Raw genomic sequence first — 23343 nt, forward strand, 5'->3', positions numbered from 1 at the left:
ACCTCCTACCTAACAGTAGACTTCATCAATTATGCATTCTCTTCAGGTCTTCAAACTTCTACCTGCCCCCTGTGGCTCTTTCTCTGTCCATAAATAAGACTGTCTCTTTCCCATCTGAGAGTACCACCCTTGATCCTATCCACCCCCCCACCCCCAGCCATTGTCCTTTCCCTTCTTTCTGACTGAAACCCCAAAATGGTACTTATTTTTCTATTTCCTTCCTACTTCTTATCCTCTACAACTTGGCTCAACACCATACAACAAATTACTAACTTTCCCAATCATTAATGGGTGCATTTCATTTATGTGGTATTAGAAAAACTGACTTTTCTCTGATTATTCTTCAATGATGGTAGTTTTTTAAGTGCTCACCTGGCTAGGCTGCAATCCTAAGTTATCCAATAAAACACTTATCTAGGTGTTGTAAAGGTAACATGATTAAATCCACAATAGGTTGATTTTTAAGTAAGCGACATTATTTTGGACGATCTGATGAGTCTAATTCAATTTATTGAAAGGCCTTAGGAGCAGAGCTGGGGCTTCTCTGGTGGAGAAATTCTACCCCCAGACAGCAGTTTCAGCTGTACCTGAGTTTCCGCCTGCCCTTCCTGACAGCCTTCCCTATGGATGTTGAACTTGCCTCGCCAGCTCCAGTCATGGCTAACTAGTGCCTCTGAATACTCCTAAGTCAACTACACATGGAGAGTGAGGTCCTGGAGGAGCAGGTATTTGCTACTGTAGCACATTTTTGTCTAATGAAGAAGTATAAGAGGGTTGGCTAGATACTTCTGATGGCCCTGGAGAAAGGAGAAAGAAAACAATGAGCTCAGGAATTCAAATTCCCAATCAAAGCTTTGTATAAAACAACCTGAACACTTTCATGTATGTCCTAAAAGAAGCCTTCATCTGCTGTAGCTGCAAGGCCAAGACTTCTGAAAACCCAGCTCAGAGTCACAACCTATAAGTGGTTGAAACCCAGGGCAAACATGATTCCCTACTACACAGTGTCTCTTCTGTTAGAGCAGAGGTGGGAAACATCTGACCAGAGAAATCATTTGGTCTGGCTCTGCCAAGGCATTGGGGATGAGTTAAATGTTTGACCAAATACAGCAGGCTCATTTTTAAGTTGATAATTTTGTATGGCCCACGAATGATGCTATAAATATCCCTGGCAGAAAAAAGGTTTACCATCCCTGTATGAGAGTATTGATAAGAAATGGGATTCTAAACGTTGGTGTGGGGACATTGGGGCCAATCCTAACAAACCGGGGACATCAAACCCCTAAATTCTGCCCAGTCTTCTTTGCCGGTAGAAGAAGCCCTTCCACAGCCCTGCCTAAGAAGGTTGGTGCTTCTTTGCTTGAGGTAGTCACCTTGCTAGGCACTGCTGACTCTCCTTAGGATCTAGCCCTGCCACTTTTCTGCTTACTAAACGTAGAAAGAAACTTGACTCAAGACCCAGGAGCTCCCAAAGGGTGAGGTACAAGGGTGACCCATGAAGAGGTATACTATACACAAACATAACTGCATGCTTTTGCAACTCCTACTCTAAGGAGAATGTAGAAATGGATCTTAAGGGTGTGGGATTATAATGGAAAGAATATAGAGTTGGATCAGATTGAATCTATTGATATTGGCTGACTAAACATCTCTCTCTATATATAAAAGCCCAGGGACCAGAACGGTGGAACCACCAGAATGACTGGAATGACCAGTGGCTATGATGTGCAGCCTGTTCCGGGCCCCGATCAGGCCTCCCCTGTGCTGGCCCGGCCCCCGATCGGCCCCCCAACACCTTGATTGGGGGTGGGGCTGGCTGGCCAACCGCTGCGGTCCCTCCCCCCCGCCAGCCTGGCTTGATGGGCCCCCTTGAGGTGGGCCAGCTGGACCCCACCTGTGCACAAATTCATGTACTGGGCCTCTATTATCCTATATAATAAAAGCCTAATATGCTAAGTGTCTGGTCGTCTGGTCGTCCGTTCAACCAATCAAAGCGTAATATGCTAATAATATGCTAAGGCTGCTCAACCGCTCGCTATGATGTGCACTGACCACCAGGGGGCAAACAGTTGACCAGTCGATCAGTTACTATGACATGCACTGACCACCAGGGGGCAGTTGCTCCAACTGGTAGGTTAGCTTCCTGCTGGGGTCTGGCTGATCGGGACTGAGTAAGACGGGCCAGACATGCCCTGGAGCCCTCCTGCAGTCCCTCTCCAGCTGCCCAACCCCTCACATCCCTCCCTGGCCCCAATCATGCACCGGTGGGGTCCCTTGGCCTGGCCTGCACCCTCTCGCAATCCAGGACCCCTCGGGGGATGCCGGAGAGCTAGTTTCAGCCCAATCCCACAGGCCAGGCCAAGCGGGCCTCTAGTATTAACTATAATCACCATGTATACATTATATTCTCCAGACTTATAAGTAGAAGTTTTACCCTTTTTTTATGTAGATGTGTTAATTTATTGTTTACATATTAGGCAGTTTAAAAAGAATAAAAATCCTGCTCCCTAGAACATGAGAAGACAAGGGAAGGCACTGTTATACAAATGGAATGTATGAACATAAATGAGCCGAAGCACGTGACTTTCAACCACATTCATATGACAGCTTTAAAACGATCTAAGCTCTTACAATGGCCAATTACTGATTTGAAAACATGGGCCCGGTAGAGGATAAATGCTATTTAAATATCAGCTCAAAGGCATAAACAATTTTATTACGGTATTTATGTGTGTGGGGAGAAGAGAGCTGTTTACTGCATATAACTATCTTGTTTCAGGGGACATTATTTAACAGTTAAGTTTTTATATTACAAAACAAGTTTAAGTATTAGTTATTTTAGAAATACCACTGGAAATATAATTACATTAATTATACTAAAAGAACATAGTAAACTAGTTGACAAAATTTAGCTACCTTAGAGAAAATCTTAATCTGTTGAGATAGGCAATATAGGATGTAGCTTTCTGACAAGCAGAAGGCAACATCTATTATGTGAATATTATAAAAGAGTTTACTGCCATCAATACTTAGGTAACTTAGCCAACTCCTGAACTAAGACATATGAAGCCACAACAAATACCCCAGGAATAATAAAATCCTTAGAGATAGGAGCTGAAAGTTTCTTTGTCATTGCAGAATGCTCATCTTTGACTTGTACAGGTTTTCTAAATGAATGAGCCTTAGATTGAACAATTTGGCCACGGTAAGATCCAAGCACAGGTTTCTGAGCACGTTAGCATCTTGCTTTGGTTTTTCTGTAGTCACTTATTTCTTTTTATTATTGTTTTTAATGTGAGATGCTTGGCTTAATGTCATACGTTGACCTTGGTGATCTTTTGTAATTGGTAACAACTGCAAAGTTTGGTTATTATTCTCCAAGTTATATGTATCAGTGGCTATAGTTGAATTGGTTAATTCATTAGAAGGTTTTAACGGAATACAATTTTTCCCCGTTGTTACATTATTTTTGCTCCTTGTAGGTCTATGGATATTTTCTTTATCAGCCATTTTTGTCTTCAGTTTCAGAACTTTTGTCTCTTCTTGGACCAGACCCTCAGATGTCCTCATTCCCTCGTTTCTACTCTGAAGGCGAACTGGGCCCTCTGACTCGGGGGAAGCTGCAGGTCGCCTGGAACCACTGGGGAGCTCATCGCAGGGTGAAGCAGGAGGCTGTGTCTCCTACTAGACTGTGCCGCAATCTCTCCGAAGTTTTACCCTTTGACCAACATCTTCCCTTCCCTCAGCCCCTGGTAACCACCACCCCACTTTTCTGTTTCTATGAGTTCGGTTTTTTAAGATTCCACACATGAGATCATATAGCATTTGTCTTTCTCTGTCTAACTTATTTCACTTAGCACAATGCCCTCAAGTTTTATCCATGTTGTTGAAAATGACAGAATTTACCTTTTCATGGTGAATAATATCCCGTTGTGTGTATCTCACATCTTCTTTATCTATTCATTGATGGACGTGTGGGTTGTTTCCATGTCTTGGCTATTCTGAATAATGCTGCAGTGAACATGGGGAATTTCCCTTAGCACCGAGCAATGCCTGTTTAGGGGATGGGATGATAGAGTCATCCTTCTCTTTTTGTGCAGTTATTCAGAGGATTTTTGTTGTATGCCTCATTTCTTACGTGGATTCCAGAACTTTCCCAGAGCTGTTTCTGCTCATGGGTAACTGTAATTGTTGATCTTTGTTAGGGGACAGAGACTGGGGTCTCCTATCTTGTAATTTGGTGATGTTACTTGAGATTAAGTATGGTTTAAAGTGTTGTAGGGGCTGCCAAATTAGCACAGAGTCGACTATGGTTGTCTTTTTAGAAAAATATATTTTTATTTCTTTCAGAGAGGAAGGTAGAGGGAGGGAGATAGAAACATTAAGTGATGAGAAAGAATCATTGATCAACTGCCTCCTACACACCCTCTACTGGGGATTGAGCCCACAACCTGGGCATATGCTCTGACTGGGAATCAAACCCTGACCTGGTTCATAAGTCGATGCTCAACCACTGAGCCATAAAGGCTGTGGTTGTCTTTTGATGTGTCAACTTGACCAGGCTACAGTCCCCAGTTATTCAGTCGACATTAACCTCGGTGTTTCTGTAAAGGTGTTTTGTTGATGTAATTAAAGTCCATAGTCAGTTGTTTTAAGGAAGGGAGATTATTTTAGATAACTTTAGGGCCTGATTGAGTTTAAAGGATTTAAGAGCAGAGCTGAGGCTTCTCTGAAGGTGAAATTCTGCCTGAGGACAGAATTAGCCATGCTTAATAGTTCAAGCCTCGCCTTCCTAACAGCCTGCCTTACAGATTGTGGATTTTCCTTACCAGCCCCCACAATTGCACAACCCAATTCCTCGCAATCAATATCTTGATATATATCTTCTACTGATTTTATTTCTCTGGTTGAATCCTGGCTGACACGTATTGTTTAGTATCTGAAGTAACTTCTAAGACTATAAAAAAATTTTCCTCAACAACAGTAGTTTCAACCACTGGGAAGAGAATGAATTATACAATCTTAAAAAAAATTTTTTTTATTTAAATTATTTATTGTTTAAAGTATTACATAAGTCTCCTTTTCCCCCATTGACCTCTCCTTGGCCATTCCCACCCTGAGCACATGCCCTTACCCCCCTACTGTCTGTGTCCATGGATTATGCTTATATGCATGAGTACAAGTTCTTTGGTTGATCTCTTAAAGGTCTGGGCTTTAGTGTTGGCTGTCCTATGATTTATCCTTTTCTGCCATCTTGTGGCCATCTTTGGAAGTTTACAGTGATGACTGCTCAAGAAATGCACTTGAAAATTCATAAACAATTCTGCTGAGTCACCATCTCACAAGAAAATAGGGAATTATGCCAAGATTACAACCAGGTGAATCACATTTCTTTATTTCTCCAATAATTGGAGTTGATTAGTTAAACATGCAACATGTTACCCTCCTAGCTGAAAACATACTTTAGAATGTGAATATTTGTGGCAAGTTAGAGTTAAGTTTTTATTTCTCTATAATAAAAATTCAGAATTAGAAGAGAAATATCTTCTCTATGGGAAAGCCTTGTAAATTTATCTCTTGGGGTTCAAAGTCAAAGTCCCTCCTTTCTCACTACCCCCCTCCCCATCCCACTTAATAGGTGTTCACTGTCAAAGTCACCTATGGTCATGCTTCAGAAGGCTGAGCAAATATAAATGAACACAAAGGACTATAGAAGCATATTATTTTATAAAAATTTCATCATAAAGTACATGTTTTATGTTTTCCCTTTGTACTCAATATATCATGGTCATTCTTCAATATCTGCTCACTCCTTAATGTATGCCCAATATTCTATAGTATAAATTAACCATGATTTATTTAATCTTCTCTGTATTGATAGACAAATAGTGTTGTCCAGCATCTTGGCAATGAAAAATAATGCAATGAGCAAACTTACAACTATAGCCTTGTTCTCTGTGCCAGTATTTTTATAGAGTAGGTGACTGGAATAGCAGCAATCCCCCCCACCCCCGCGCCTTTTTTTTTTTGCTACTGATGCTGAGTAACTTGTCCAATGCCAGAAGTAACAAATCTAGCCTAGGATGTCCTTCTGACTTTTTATATCCCTATCTACCCTTCATCTTGTATAGTCATCAAAGACAAGTATGGCCATGAAAGTATTCTGCATAGATCTCCCTTCAAGAATGTCCCATTCAGCTGTTGGGAGTAATGATGGTGGACAACCTCCAGATGTTGATCCTTCAGGATCCACCTCAGCTTTTGAGCAAAGGAATGGTCTTTCTGGGCAGCCCCCAGCCAATGACTGAGCTTGGCAGTTAGAACTAACATCTATTTCTGCCCAAATGTGTGATCCTGCTAACAACAGTCTTTCACCTGCAGCTTCCTATTGGGTTGACTAAAACTTAGATCTCCATAGCAGTGGAGGCTCTCCCATTCCTGCCAAGTTCTCTCCCTGCTTCCCTTTGACACATGCCAGATATGCATAGCCATCTGAAGTCTTCTTTCCCTGCTGTGGCAGAAAGAATAATGCCCCCCAAAGATGTCCAGATCCTAAGCCCATGAACCTAGGAACATTACCGTACATGGCAAAAGAGATTTGCAGGTGTGATTACATGTAGGATCTTGAGATGGGAGGTTATCTGGATTATGTGGTCAACCCAGTATAATCACATGGGTCCTTATAAGGGAAAGAGGAATCAGTAAGAAGGAGCAGTAGTAGAGGTCAGAATGATGTGTGGCCATAAGCCCAGGAACGTGAGCTGCCTCTTAGAAGCTGGATAATGTAAGGAAAGGGATAGTCCCCTGGAACTTCCAGAAGAAATGTAGCCTGCTGATATTTTGATTTTTAGCCCAGAGAAACCCATTTTGGATTTAATGTCACTATATTACAGTTATGAAGGTTATATCTTAAGCTATTAAGCTTGAGATAATTTATTATAGCAGCAATAGGAAATTAATACGCCTACTCAACCTTGTGTCCACTCTTTGTCTTTCATAGTCATTGCCCTCAAGAAACATCATACTCCAAACTCCACCTCGGTGTTTGCCTCCTGGAGATCTCAACTAACTCAAAAGGGCTTAATGTTACCAATTTTTGACCAACACCATTTGGCAGCAAAGTTCATGAAGCCTGGGCAATAATCATCATGGCTCAGAAGTTTAAGAAGTATATCCTATCTAATAAAAGAGAAACATGGTAATTAGAGTACGACCGCTACCCTTCCCATTGGCTAATCAGGGAGATATGCAAATTAACTGCCAGCCAAGATGGCAGCCGGCAGCCAGGCAGCTTGAAACTAACATGAGGCTTGCTTGTTTCAGTAACGGAGGACTCCAACGTTCCCCGCCTGCTGCTGCAGGCCTCTGAGCTGCAACTCTAAGCAACTATGTAACAAATATAGAAGCTAAACAAAACCCCAGAAACCTGCTTTCAGCAGCAGAGGCCTAAGAGCTGGAGCCAAGCCTCAAAGCTAAAGCTGGCCCAGAATAAAAAAAAGAAAAAGAAAAAAAGGAGGTTGGGAGCTTGAGTCATCCCCAGCCTGAAAACAGCCCTCAGCCCCTCACTCAGACTGGCCAGGCACCCCAGTGGGGACCCCCACCCTGAAGGATGTGTGACCAGCTGCAAACAGCCATCATCCCCTCACCCAGGCTGGCCAGGCACCCCAGTGGGGACCCCCACCCTGAAGGATGTGTGACCAGCTGCAAACAGCCATCATCCCCTCACCCAGGCTGGCCAGGCACCCCAGTGGGGACCCCCACCCTGATCCAGGACACCCTTCAGGGCAAACCAGCCGGCCCCCACCCGTGCACCAGGCCTCTACCCTATATAGTAAAAGGGTAATATGCCTCCTAGCACCGGGATCAGTGTGACAGGGGGCAGCGCCCAAACCCCCTGATCGCCCTGCAGCTCTGTGTGTGACAGGGAGCAGGGCCACAACCTCCCTATCCGCCCTGCTCTGTTCGTTACAGGGGAAGCGCCCCAACCCCCTGATCAGCCCTGCTCTGTGCCTGATAGGGGGGAGCTCCCCAACCCCCTGACTGGCCCTGCTCTGTGAGTGACAGGGGGCAGTGCCCCAACCCCCTGATTGGCCCTGCTCTGTGCGTGACAGGGGGTGGCACCACAACCTCCCCATCGACCCTGCCTTGAGTGTGACAGGGGGCGGTGCCCCAACCCCCCAATCGGCCCTACCCTGAGCGTGACTGAGGGTGGCATTGCAACCTCCCGATCCGCCCTGCTCTGTGCATGACAGGGGGCGGCACCCCAACTCCCCAATCGGCCCTGCTCTGAGCCTGACCAGGGGCTGCACCTAGGGATTGGGCCTGTCCTCTGCCACCCGGGAGCAGGCCTAAGCCAGCAGGTTGTTATCTCCCGAGGGGTCCCAGACTGCGAGAGGGCACAGTCCGGGCTGAGGAACCCCCCCCCCCCCCCGAATGCACAAATTTTTGTGCACCGGCCCTCTAGTTAAGAAGATAAAAGGGAAAATCTTGGGAGAGAAAGGTATAGAACATGATAAGTGGCCACCAGTTTCTCAGAGCTATCCTGACCGTCAGAACCAACACATCTAGCAGCTTCTAAGGCAGAGAATTCAACTGGGAGGACAAAATTTGCTTATTGGAGGCCCCTATGGCTGCTGTTTGGACCACATTTCTTCAACAGTGCTGGTAATATTAATATCCTTCCTTTCAGAATACTAGTTTACCTAAATTAAGGGGTTTCAAGCTCAAGGAATTCTGTCTAGTAAGAGAGACATGAAAATCAATATGACTTATTGCAAACAGATGGAACTTCTCAATGGTGCTGGTGTACTATGCAACACGTTCCTGATGGCTTCAGTGACACAGTCTGTTAGTGGGAAGTGCTAATTCTTACTAGCCATCTCTGTAAATTCCAAGGGTTCGGGGGGTCTGCAGAGCTGCTCTCAGGGGACTCTACCCAAATGTCTTCCCGAGTTTTCCAAACCAGGGCCCTAACTGAGTGTAGTAGACTTGCCTTGGCAGGGCATTAAAATGCAGTTCTGCTTCTCCAACTTCCATGTCTTGTTTTGTCATGTCTATTCTCTGACTATTGGTTATAATGAGGCCCAAATCTATAAAGAGGTTCTCTGTTCTCACATTTCATCTTTAATTGCTTGGGTTTAAAAAATGTCATTAACATAACATTCGATAAGGTTAAGGTGTACAATGCTGATTTGATACATTTATACATTGCAGTATGATTACCACCATAGCATTAGTGAACATGTATCTTTGTGGTGAGGACAATTAAGATCTAATCTCTTAGCAACTTTGAAGTTTATAAAACAATATTGACTATAATCTCTATGCTGTGCATTAGATCTCCAGAACTTCATCTTTTAGTTGCAAGTTTGTACCTTTAAACAACATCTCCCCAATTCCTCCACCCCTAGCACCTGGTAAGCACCATTCTACTCCTTTTTTATGAGTTCAGTTATTTTAGATTCCACAGATAAGTGATATCACACGGTATTTGACTTCTCAGTCTGATTTATCGCACTTAGCATAATGTCTTCAAGGTTTGTCCATGCAGTCACAATTGGCAGGATTTCCTTCTCATAGATGACCAATATTCCACTGTGTGTGTATATATTCTTTATCCATTCATCTGTTGGACAGATACTTCGGTTGTTTCCATATCTTGGCTATTGTAAATAATGCTGCTAATGAATATGGAAGTTCAGATATCCTTTTGATATCCTGATTTAATTTTCCTTGGATACATACCCAGAAGTGAGATTGCTGGATCACATGATAAAATACTGTTTATTTTTTTGAGACGCTTCCATCCTGTTTTCCCTAGTGGCTAAACTAATTTATTTATGCTTTTATTGATTTCAGAGAGGAAGGAAGAGGGAGAGAGAGATAGAAACATAAATGATGAGAGAGAATCATTGATCGACTGCCTCCTGCACACCCCTTACTAGGGATGGAGCCCACAACCTCAGCATGTGCCCTTGATTGGAACTGAACCCAGGACCCTTCAGTCCGCAGGCTGATACTCTGTTAACTGAGCCAAACCAGCTAGAGCTGAACTAATTTACATTCCCACCAGCAATGCAAGAGGGTTCCTTTTTCTCTATAACCTCTGCCAACTTATTACTTATATTTTTTGTTATATGTGTTCTTTATATATTTTGGATATATATCTCAAAAGTGAATTGTTGATTTTTGCTTTTGTTCCTTGTACTTCGGTCTCATATCCAAAAAAATCATCGCCCTCACTAATTCTCTCTTCCATATGGTCTGCTCTGTTTCTAATGCATCCTTCATCTCATCGAGTTTTTTAGCTCCAAAATTTGGTTCTTTTTTATAGTTTCAATCTTTGGCAAAATACTCACTACAGCATTATTTACAATAGCCATGATATGGAAGTAACCTACGTGTCAATCCATAAATGAATGAATTAAGAAGTTATTATGTGTATATAAAATGTAATGTAACATTACTCAGCCATAAAAAATAATGAAATCTTGCCATTTCAACAACATGAATGGACCTAAAGAGTATTATACTAAGCAAAATAAGTCAGAGAAAGACAAAGACTGTATCACTTCACTTATATGTGCAATCTAAAAAACTAAATAAATGAGCAAACAAAACAAAACAAACAGACTCATATAGAATACAAACTGACAGTTGTCAGAGGGTTGGGCGATGGTGCATGGGCAAAACAGTGAAGGGGATTAAGAGGTACAAACTTATAAATAAGTCACAGGGATATAATGTACAGCATAGGGAATCCAGTATATAATATCACAATAACTGCGTGTGGTGACAGATGCTTACCAGACTTCTCTTGGTGATCACTTTGTAAATGTCAAATCACTATGCTAGACACCTGACACTAATACAATGGTGTATGTCAACTACACTATAATTAAAAAGAGCTTCACATTCCAGAATGAAAAACAAAAAACAAAAACAAAGAAAGGCATCCAAATTGGAAGGAAAGAAGTAAAACTGTCACTAGTTGCAGATGACATGATTTTAACTATATAAAATCCTAAAGACTCCACTAAAAAACTATGAGAAATAAACAAATACAGTAAAGTTGCAAGAAACAAAATCAATATGCAATGATCTGTTGCATTTCTATATACTAACAACAAACTATCAGGAAGATGAAAGTAATCCATTTTTTTGCAACACAAAGGATAAAGTACATAGGAATCAACTTAATGAAAGGAGGTGAAAGACCTGTACACTAAAAACTACAAAATATTGTTGAAATTTAAGAAGACACAAGAAAATGGAAAGATACTTTGTGTTCATGAATTGGAAGAATTAACGTTGTTAAAATGTCCATATTCCCTAAGGCAATTTACAGATTCAATGCAATCTCTGTCAAAATCCCAGTGCAGTTTTTCACAAAGATGGTTAACTAAAGAGCCAAGAATATACAATGGAGAAAGGAAAATATCTTCAATAAATTGTGTTGAAAAAACTGGGCAGCCGTTTATAAAATAATAAAACTAGACCACTATCTTACACCATACACAAAAATTAATTAAAAATTGATCAAAGGATGTCAGTCCTGAAACAGTAAAATACATAAAAGAAAACATAGGCACTAAGTTTCTGGACATCAACTTCGGAGGTATTTATGTGAATTTGATCCCAAAGACAAGGGAAACAAAACCCAAAATAAACAAATAGGATTACATCAAACCAAAAAGCTTCTGCACAGCAAAGGAAAACATCAACAAAACAAAAAGACAAATAACCAAGTGGGAGAAGATATTTGCAAGTGATGTACTTCCCACAGAGATAATATCCAAAATATATAAGCAGCTCATATAACTCAATAGCAAAACAACAACAACAACAACAATTAAAAACGAGCAGAGAATTTGAATAGACATTTTTCAGGGAAGACACAGAGATGCTAACAGGCACATAAAAAGATGTTCAACATCACTAATTACTAGGAAAATGCAAGTAAAAACCACAATGAAATATCACTTCACATCTCTCAGAATTGTTATAAAGACAAGAAATATAAGTGTTGGAGAGGATGCTGAGGAAAGGAAACCCACATTAACTATTGGTGGGATTGTAAATTGGTGCAGCCACTAGGGAAAACAGTATGGAAATTCCTAAAAACCAAAAATAGAAATAGAAATACAAGCAATTCCACTTCTAGGTATTTATCCAAAGAATATAGAAAACACTAATTCAAAATGATATGTGTTCCCTTATATTCATGCTATTATATACTATAGCCAAGATAGGGAAACAACTGAAGTGACCATTGGCAGATGAATAAAGAAGATGTGACCTACACACACACACACACACACACACACACACACGTGTGTATATCTATATATACACAAACACAATGGGATACTCCTAAGCCATAAAAAATAGGAAATACTTCCATTGCTTCAACATGGATGGGATAAGTCAAATGGAAAAGGACAAAAGCAGTATGATTTCACTCATGTGGAATATTTTTTAAAAGTAACAAATGAACTAACAAAAAAAAATCTCATAGTTACAGACAACAGAATGGTTACCAGAGGAGAAGAGAGGTGTAGGGAGAAGGCAAGAATGGGTAAAGGAAGTCAAATATATGGTAACAGATGGAAATTAGACTTTTGGTGGTGAGTATGCAACATAGTCTACAGATATCAAATTATAATGCTGTACATCTGAAATTTAGGTTATTAACATTACCTCAATAAAAACATTTCAACAAAAGGAAGATTACCAGCAGTGCAGTGCAATCCTTTTAATTCAAGGAACTGAGACACGAGGGCAAGAAATTTATCTAAGGCCAGATTCAAAATTGTAAAGTGGTCATACAGTTTTCATGATGCTCTCCAGCCTTTCAGTTCATATCCTTAACAAGGAAGCAGGGACTCTTCCTTTATTAATGTGATTGGTAGATTTCTTGAAAATAATGTTTGGAAGCCTGGGCAGTGATTGCCATGCATTTTCATCTTGTCACTCTTTTTCTAAGTATGGTACTTAAATGTCAGGGATATTTTTGTTGGCAGGATGAACATTTATAGAATAGAGAATTGAGCCCCTGGAACTTCAGACTCCTTTGTGGGTTTTGTCCCTATTCCTTCAAGGCTTCTGCTATAGAGATAATCTGAGTATTATACTCTAGTATAATAGCCTATGCCATCGGTATATGAAAGAACTATGAATAGTGGGAGAGTCAACAAGGAAACCAACGTTCTATAGCAGAGGTAGGGTTAAATAGGACTGCAAGAGAAGGTGAACAGTCAACTTGACTTGGAGATTTACAGAGTGGGAGATGCTTGAGTTGAGAATTGAAGAATGAGTAGCCAGTAGACATTTATCAAGTGGGGAGGGCATTCTAGGGAACAGCATGTACAAGTGCTCAGTGTTTTGAAAATAATTGGTATGACCAGGCAAATGTCTATTTTCTGTACTGGGATTGGCAGGAGTTGAGTGGAAAGTAAGCAGGAACCAAATCACAAAAGGCCTATTCCCTGTTATAAACTAGGTCTCTGCCTCCAATCTTGTCTCAAGTTGCTGTAATTGTCCAGATGAGTGATGAGGGCCTAAGCTATGGAACGAGACATGATAGATTTGAGAGATTTACAGATTGAAACGACGCCAGCTGAAACTTTTCCAGGGTCCAAGTTCTGTGGAGCCTCAAACTAATTGGGAGACAACTGGCAGCCAAGAGATGGGGAAATTGGTAGTTATCCAGTTTCTTGTCTGATTCAAGGTTCCCTGATTTATTTGAGATCCATATCCCAGGCACTTTTGCAGGGACAAAAAAGGCATGTAGGCCCACTGTTAATACTTGTGATTCTGAATTTCTTTTCAGCACAGTGCCAGAGCAGTCAAAACTTATGAACCTTAAACCTGAGTAAGTAATGGGTTAAGAATAGAGTTCAAAGCATGATTCCTGGTCCTTACTAATGTAAAAGGTTGCTAGCAATTCATTTCTAATACAAAGACACACATAAATGATCTCTATTTTGATGGTACTGTATCACAATAATTGAGATATATTGAGCTAAGCTTTTTGCTTTTGTTTCAAAGGCAAATAGTGTAGTGGCACATTAATACCATCCTCACTCCTAAAATTCTCCCCTACCTATTTTCAATGTAACTTCACTAATGTGACAGTTTGAACTGTCCATACCAACAGATCCACGGCTAATCAATTTCAAAGATTGTCTACATAAATGACATTCAACTTAAAAACAAAATGGCCTACTGGCCCCTGTAATCAGAAAATAAACTCAATGGAGGATCTTGGGAAGCTCATGAAATTATCAGGAGCAGGAGAATTGGGCTCAGAAAATGTGTAAATAAAGGCAGAGCTTAAAAAACTCATCACATATTATGTCATGTGCAATAGGTCAGACAGAGAAAGAAAAATACCATATAATTTCACTTATATGTGGACTCTAAACAACAAAATAAATGAATAAACAAAATGTAGTAGTGGGTAATAGAAAGGTCTTAGAGATTAAAGAAAGTTAATGTGTTCTTATATAATCAAATTTATAAGCTGTACCTAAATTTGTTCTCTTTGCCAGCTAGCTTAGCTGCAGAGGTGTCAGGTGCCAATATGCTTTTAATACCCATAAAACAATCCTATATAATAAAGAGGTAATATGCAAATTGACTGTCACTCCAACACACACAAGATGGCTGCCACAAGATGGCCAGCAGGGGAGGGCAGTTGGGGGGGACCCAGGCCTGTAGGAGAGGGCAGTTGGGGGCAACCAGGCTAGCAGGGAAGGGGAGTTAGGGGCAATCGGGCTGGCAGGGGAGTGGTTAGGGGTGATCAGGCTGGCAGGCAGGTGAGCGGTTGGGAGCCAGCAGTTCTGGATTGTGAGAGGGATGTCCGACTGCCCGGTTAGGCCCGATCCTAACCGGGCAGTCGGACATCCCTCGAGGGGTCCCAGATTGGAGAGGGTGGAGGCTAGGCTGAGGGACACACCCTCCCCCCATGCACAAATTTCACACTCCGGGCCTCTACTTTTACAGAAACAGCTTGGCTCTGTAACTAGCAGCTCTAGTGACCACTTCACAAATCAGCAGGCAATGTCCTGCAACTACAAAAATCCTTAAAGAGAACATAGGCTGTAAGCTCCTTGATAATAACCTTGGTAATGATTTTTTAATCTGACGAGCAAAGGCAACAAAAGCAAAAATAAACCAGTGGAACTACATCAAGCATTCTACACAGCAAAGGAAATTGTCAACCAAATGAAATGGCAACCTATTAAATGGGAGACAGATTTACAAAGCATATATCTGATAAGGGGCTAATATCCAACATATATAAGAAACTCATTCAACTTAAAAAAATATCTGATTAAAAAATGGGCAGAGGATCTGAATAGAAATTTTTCCAAGGAAGACATACAGATGACCAACAGGTCCATAAAAAGATGTTCAACATTACTATTCATCAGGGAAATGCAAATCAAAACCACAATGAGATATCACCCATACCTATTAGAATGGCTATTACAAAAAAGACAAATGTTTGCAAGGATGTGGAGAAAAGGGAACTCTCATGCACTGTTAGTGGGAATGTAAATTGGTACAGACACTGTGGAAAATAGTAGGGAGATTCCTCAAAAAATTAAAAATGGAACTACCATCTGATCCAGCAATTCTACTTCTAGGAACTTATCACAGAAAACAAAAACACTAATATGAAAGGATAAATATGTGCCAATCTTTACTTGAGCATTATTTACAACAATAAGATTTGGAAATAACCTAAATGTCCATCAATGGATTACTGGATAAAGAAAACACACAATGGACTATTATTCAGCCATAAAAGAATAATAACATCTTGCCATTTGCAACAACATGGATGGACCTTGAAGGAATTATGCTAAGTGAAACAAGTCAAGAAAGAAAGAAAAAAGATAAATACCATATGATCTTACTTATATGTGAATTCTGAAACAGACAACTCCATCCCCTAAACAAACACAAAAACCCAAGCTCATGGATATAGAGAACAGGTTGGTGGTTGCCTGATGTGACCTGTGGGGGGTGGGCATGAAATGGGTAGAGGGGGGTAAAGGTAAACATTTTAGTTATAAAATGAATGAGTCATAATGTAACATATAATTGATAATAGTATACTGCATATTTGAAAGTAGCTAGGAGAGTGGATCTTTAAGGTTCTCATTACAAGAAAAAATTTAAGGTATATATGGTGACAGATGTTAACTAGACTACTGTGGTGATCATTTCAAAATATATACAAATATCAAGTCATTATGTTATACACCTGAGACTAATATGTTAATTATATCTCAATTAAAAAAATATGTGTTGTGGCTTTAGGCCTCATACCTGGAAGCTGACTCTAGAGTTTTCTTCCATCAATTCTATAAACCATTTGATACTCTTTTAAGTCCCTTTCTTATGTCCCTCAATGAGAAGAAATAGGCTCACTTGTCTGTACTTGAACTCTGAATGGATACACAATGTTACTGTTGGACTGAGATAACACTTTCTTTTAATTTTCACACCCCAAACCCCTAAATGTTGCTGTAGTGAAAGCATTTAACTTCACTACTACTGGTGACTATGTTGGAATTTGAGGGAAGGCCCTATGAATACTAACCACACTTCTTTACCTAGGTTCAGAATAGATACAGATTGGGTGATAGAGGTAAGAGTTGGTGGCATGAAGATCAAAAGACCTCCCCCTCTCTTTCTTTTTTTTTTTTTTTTTTTTTTTTAGCTGATAAAGCTGTTGGGAGAAATATAATTTTGATTTTTGGTAAAAAAGACTTATAAACACTGTACCCCAAATTGAATTTACCCACTCATCATAGGCAGAGCTGGGTACACTGCCAGTTCTTTCCAACAAGGTCCCGCCCCTGAATCTGGAGCATCTGAGCACAGTATCTCAAAGGACTACTAGTATGTTCCAATACCACGCTTCAGAAATTGGCTTAAATCAGAACCCCAAACTTGTTAGATTGGGTGGGCTCAGCAATGATCCATTGTCAGATGGAACGGTCCATGCAGGATCAAGCATGAGCAGGGCTGGAAGACAAAGCAGCAGGTAGCCCAGACCCCCAGGTCATTTGTCACTGTTGCACTTGTGTGTTTCGCTCAGGTCACACCTAAGGCAACACTGGGGTCCTTCTGACCATATGATGGAGTGGGAGAAAAATGATGTCAATCCTTGGAAGCGTTCCGGCTGCCCGAAACCGCTCCACGTGGTGGCATGAAGAAGAGACGGCCTACCAGTGCAACGAGGAATGTGCTGATGAAGGGGGAGCATAGCATCACTGAGAAGTCCAGTGGTGCTGCTCTCTGTAGGCCAGAGCTGATAGTAGAAGGTGACGGTAAGGCCTGGGACCACTGAGAGCAAAGGGGATCATCAGAATCTGAAACAGAAGCAGGTGATAGGTGAACCATCAGAAGCCAAGTGGGCACAATCTTTATAATCAGCAGCATGGCCAGAGTGGCAGCCCGAGTTTGCGTTCTGGCCCAGAGAGAGCTGAACCAGGAGGACATCCTGTGGAATGTTACGTGGGCCCACTGTATAGATAACATCCTGGTAATCTGACTAGATGAGCAAAAAAGTGGCTAATACGTGGGAGGCCTTGGTAAGACACATGCATGTGGGTGAGGGTAAGAGATAAACCGAAGATTTGGTGTTCTATTGTATCGATAACATTTTTAGGGCGTCAGTGGTACTGGGCGTTCCAGCATGCCCATTTCCCTTAGCTTCTGTATTCCTTCCTCTACTCTCTGGCTGGGCAACTCGGGCTTTTTTTTATTTTATTATTTCACTGAACATCGCCCATCACCTTTTCTTAAAATTTATTTTTCAATTACAGTTTACATTTAATATTATTTTGTATTCGCTTCAGTGAACAGCATAGTGGTTAGACAATCACATACTTTATAAAGTGGCCCTCTTAACATATCATACATAGTTATTACAATATTATTGACTATATTCCCTCTGCTGTATTTTACATCCCCATGACTATTTTGTATCTACCAATTTGTAGTTCTTTAATTTTTTCACCTTTTCCACCCATCCCTCCCAAGCCCCTCTTCTCTGGCATCACCTTTTATAGGCTTCTAATTGCCTTCTCAGCAGCAAGTTTGCTCCATCCCCTAGGGTCCTTGCCAGTATATTAAACTCAGTGTCTCAAAAAAATGCCCTGAAGTAAATGAATTCTTGGTTTTCTAGGCTTATATTTTAGCCCCACTTGATTAGGCGCCCTCAAAATTCAAACTCAAGTGTACTCCCCTAACTTCTGGTGGTACTTGCTAGCTAATTCTTGCAACAGGTTTATAGTTTTTCCTACCTTGCCAGGCCCAGAGCATCCACTGGATTATGCTGAGATTTAACTCGAGTCACCAGCCTAGAAACCAGGAAAGGAAGTGAGAGGTAGTTCCCAGTGGGTTTGGGGGCAGCTGTTTTCTGGTGGAGAGACCTCTGCAGCATCTTCCACCACAGGGATGATGCTAGCTCTTCCTAGGAAAGGTGGACGGCCTCTGTTAACCCAGAGGGTCTGGTAGAATTAACATCTTTGCGGGCATCCATCAAGATGTCCAGATCCCGTGCTTTAAGGTCCCAGGTTTTCCCTGCTAGGCCCTGACTTGCATAATGAAAATACCTTGGCTGTGCATTCCAGTGTCTCTGGAGCTCTATGACTCGTCTGCAGACTTGCTCAGCTGTGCCTGCCCTTCTACTGCCCGAGATCCAGGCCTCTTTGTAGGCTACCACAGAAGCTGTAAGATTCATATTTGCCCACAAACTGCTTATTAATGGTCCTCAGCCTCTCTCCTCCCCCTACACAGCATCAAGTATAGCTCTGCAGTAAGGAATCAACTCTACTGTCTTTGTAGGCTTTCTCCCTCTGTATTTTTCAAAAGCCTGCTTCACTGCATTGCAGCATTCCCCTCTACCAGGGCTTTTCCAGGCTTCTTTTGGTGAAATCTTTACCAACGAAGCCAGCATCTTGTGACAGATTCTATTTGTGCCCCATCTACCAGGATGGGGTTTTCTTTGCCCATTAGATTTAGAGTGGGCAATGGGTGAGCCTGTTCTAAATTTATTAGAGAAAATGCCTATCAGAACATGGAGCGGGAGCCAGGTGAGGCCGACAGGCCATCAGGCTGAGATGCATGTCTCTTAAGGTTGCATGGACTCTTAAACTGATGCAATTCTGAGAGTTTGGCAAGGCCACCACAGAATCTTTGAGCCACTTTACTTCTCTGCTTGTCCTGCCTGAGTGTGTGTGGAAGGCCAAGGGCAAGATGACAGCTGCACATTGACTTGGCTTTGGAGGGATTACAACTCTATGCCCATGTATTTTGAGAGCAAATTAACCTGGTTGTGGAATTCATCAGACAGTGGGGGTTGCTTTTAATCATCCTCCGGCATCTCTTGAAATCTAGTGACTTGTTTGGGATTTAATCAGGCAGTAACAACATGTTGATAAAAATTACATGCCAGGTTATTATTTTATATTATATAACTTGAAACATTAAAGTGATTCCAGATAAATTAAAGATGAGCAGCATTCTCTTTGGGATGAACTGTATTAATCACATGTATTTTATAATTATTGTTTATTTAATCATCAAGCCCTGAGGGTAAATTAAAGATTTTAATTTTCTGGGAAATGTATGCCAAAACATGAAATCAGGAACACTGCTATAAAAGGCAAAGGATGTGTAAAATGATGGTGCTATCATAGCTGAGTAGCTCATAAATAATATTTGTATGATTTTTGCAGGCTGGTTGCCAATAATTATGTCAGTTATTACTGCTAAGGAAATATCTCATTCCAAGATATTGAAGTTAGACCTTAATGCAGAAAAACCTATAAATTTCATTATAAATATATAGGATTTTAATATCAGTAATCAAATTGTATAGACATGGGATAGCTTTGGAAGAATACCCTCCTGTAGGGTTGGGGGGTAAGGGATGGAGTGGGATCATGGCATCAAGACCATGAAGCTGATTGATACTGTTCATTCTTGCATTAGAATTGTTTACTATGTCAATATACTAGTTTGAAGATTATGATCAAAATCAAAGCTTTAAATCATAGTTGGTGTAATCATAACTTTAAAATCACATACTATTTTGATACTATGACATACTTACTGTGGGAAGTATCACCTCGGATTTACATGAACATATTTACATACTACAGGTTCTGTTTTGTTGAAATCCTGACCCATATCTAGAAGATCCTTGGATAACAACTGGACCAAAGCCAATATGGAATGATCTAGGTTTAAGGAAATATACCAACGTACCACTAACGCCACAAGACCACACCACAGTAATCCTATAAGATCACACCATGAGTCCTGAGGATTAGGGAAAGACATTTCCACATTAACTCTGGGGTAAGAAATGAGATGTATTTTTGGACAAGGGACGGTGAGGTGGTTGGAGTAGTTTTGCTCGTGGGGTGAGCTCTACGTGGAAAAAGACAGGAATGAGAGGGAACACCCAGTCTCCTCTTGGTGGCGACAGTGGCTTTGTAGAACTACCTCTTCCCGAACAGCTGGGATCCTCTAGGATGGGCCTCCAAATCAAGGGGGAAGGTCTGAGTTCTGGCCCTGCTACTGAGTGTCAAGGTTAACATTTTGGACATGTAGTTATCAGTCTTGCCTCCCTGAATTTGAGATGGGGACATGAATGAGGTCATCACTAGAAAGGGCTCTGCTCAGCAGTGACAAGTGATGAGTCCATCAGGATCAGTAATGGAAGGAAGCAGCTTGCAATGGCCAGGTGAAGAGCATGGAGTGGGAAAATCTGAGATAGTCATTCCAGGGTACACGAGAGGTGGTACCATTACAAATAGCTAGAAGGCAAGTGTCCTCTCCCCTACCTTTTTTTTTTTTTTTTTTTTTTTTTTTTTACAAAAATGCCTGTGGGAACTAGGTCAGTAACTTGGCATTTAAAGGAAGTGTAATAATAGCTGTAAGCTGGGGACCTCAATGGATTACCCTGTATCAGCCCGAAGTTCAGTAACTTCATGGGCTGGCAGAGAAAGCTTTATTAAAAAAAAAAAAAAAAAGCATGTGTGTGTGGGGAGGGGGGGGGGGGGGAGGAGGGCTGCACTTAGTTCCAGAAGTTCCATGGACTATCTCATTTTGGGTAGCCCAGAGCAGGATGTTTTAGCCTTCTGGGTCTGGGGTCTCCTCCCCCATCTCAGAAACAACCCCCTCAGTGCTAGATAAACCATGCCCTCCCACTAAAGCCTAAATCTGTGACCTTTATTTAAATAAGGCTCTCAGTTCCTGATAGGCACAATACCAGAAGAGTCGATTACTATACTCTTATCAATACCTGTTACTCAAAGGACACACAGCCTTTCCTAGCAGGCGACTTTGTCAGAAAATTTTCATGAGGAACTTTGTAGAGCAAGAGCTGAGGGATGTAGTGGGCAGTGTCTTCCATGTTCCTGGAACAAAGGGAATGATGGATTTCATTAGCCAGTGTTTCTCTAAGCATCCCTTGATGAAAGTGGAAGGCGCAACACCAAAACATAGCACAGCAAATGTGATTATGTGTGAGGCCAAGAAAATATCACCCGAGTACATGAGGGTCCTGTCCAAACTGAGGATGGAATGTGGAATAACAAGATCTGGATGTGCTATACGACCTCCAGTCAATTTTTCATAAACATCACTTCTTTCAATTAATCTTTTGGAAAGAGGCAGCAGACATCTGAAATTAACCTCTGGTACGGGTATAGAGAATTGTTTTGCTTGTTTATCCATTACTTAAGAGATCAAGTTAGTATGGGGTAAAGTTAATACTCAACATTACAATAATTAAGCAGATTAACCAAGGCCTCTGATCCAGATGAATTTCCATCTCTCTTTTGTACACAGTAGCTTTGGAGGCTCAATAGGCAAAGCCAGGCGTTTTTAATGTCCCAAATAAACTAAATACTCAGCTATAGGCTGGAACAGCTCCAAGCATTTAGACTTTTAGGCTACAGGTTCTTTTTACCCAGTTCTAGAAACCTACCTCTAGCAGTTACTTTAAATTCCTGAAGGCCTGCTTGGTTTCAGGGTCTATACTTGTCCTTTGGTATCCAGATATTTTTTGGCCAGAGATCTTTTTTCCCTTTGTGATCCTGAGGAAATTCGTAAAGCAAAGCTGGTGAGTCCTTAAATTCTGGCAAATGTTGCAGACAAGATCTAGCTCCAACCAAGGGGATCCTGTTACCAGTAGAGTCTGGGAATGAGGAATGGGAGGGGAGAAGATCTCTAGGGTCAGCGGGCTTAGACTTAGACTAGAATTGGTAGTTAGCACGCTTGGTCTCAGCTGCTTAGCTTTGATACATGTCATGTGGCCAGTTTCTCTTTTGGGAAAGTAGGCTCTTTATTCCTGCTGCAGTTCATCTACCAAATAGATTAGTGACTTAACAAGAGACTGTTTATATTTATGTGGAATCATTCTTCAGACATATAACTACAGAAGCTACTGTATAGAAACCCAAACTAAACTTGGTTAGTAGGAGAGATGCTTAGACGTCCATGTGAAGACAAGTATGTATTCAAAATCAAGACAGTACTTTTAAGATCCCTTTCAGATGACTCATTTGATCAACTAAAGTTGAAGACAAAATAATGAGGTACAGGATCCAGAGTTGATGTTCCTCAATGGACAAGATGCATTTGGACTCTGAGGGAGGAGTGGACTTTAGATAAAGATAGAGGACCACAGGGCAGCACTAGCAGTTAACACTCTTAAGTCTTAAACCTTATAAGAAGCGGGGCAGGGTGTCAGGAGCAACTCTGTAATTGTGACTGGCAGTATAGATGGGTAGTGAACACAATTAAGTCCTAGGTCAGTGATGGCGAACCTTTTGAGCTCGGCGTGTCAGCATTTTGAAAAACCCTAACTTAACTCTGGTGCGTGTCACGTATAGAAATTTTTTGATATTTGCAACCATAGTAAAACAAAGACTTATATTTTTGATATTTATTTTATATATTTAAATGCCGTTTAACAAAGAAAAATCAACCAAAAAAATGAGTTCGCGTGTCACCTCTGACACGTGTGTCATAGGTTCGCCATCACTGTCCTACGTGAACTGCTGGGTCAGACCAGCTGGGACCAAGTTCAGTGCTTTGACCAGGAGATGGCAGTGTCTAATTACACAGCAGAGTTCACTGAGCCCTGAGGCACCTTGGCTGGATGAAGTTAAAACTGGGTAGCTTCTGAGAGGACTTTCTGGGAAGAAAACCAGCAGTGACTGTCTCAAGTAGTCTTAGGAGGGCCTCTCAGTTCTACATCTATGGATAAAGGTAGTTCTTGAGAGGAGAATGGCCAGGCTAAGC

The sequence above is a fragment of the Myotis myotis genome, unplaced genomic scaffold, assembly GCF_014108235.1.
Source record: "Myotis myotis isolate mMyoMyo1 unplaced genomic scaffold, mMyoMyo1.p scaffold_m19_p_1, whole genome shotgun sequence".
In the NCBI taxonomy this organism is placed as follows: domain Eukaryota; kingdom Metazoa; phylum Chordata; class Mammalia; order Chiroptera; family Vespertilionidae; genus Myotis; species Myotis myotis.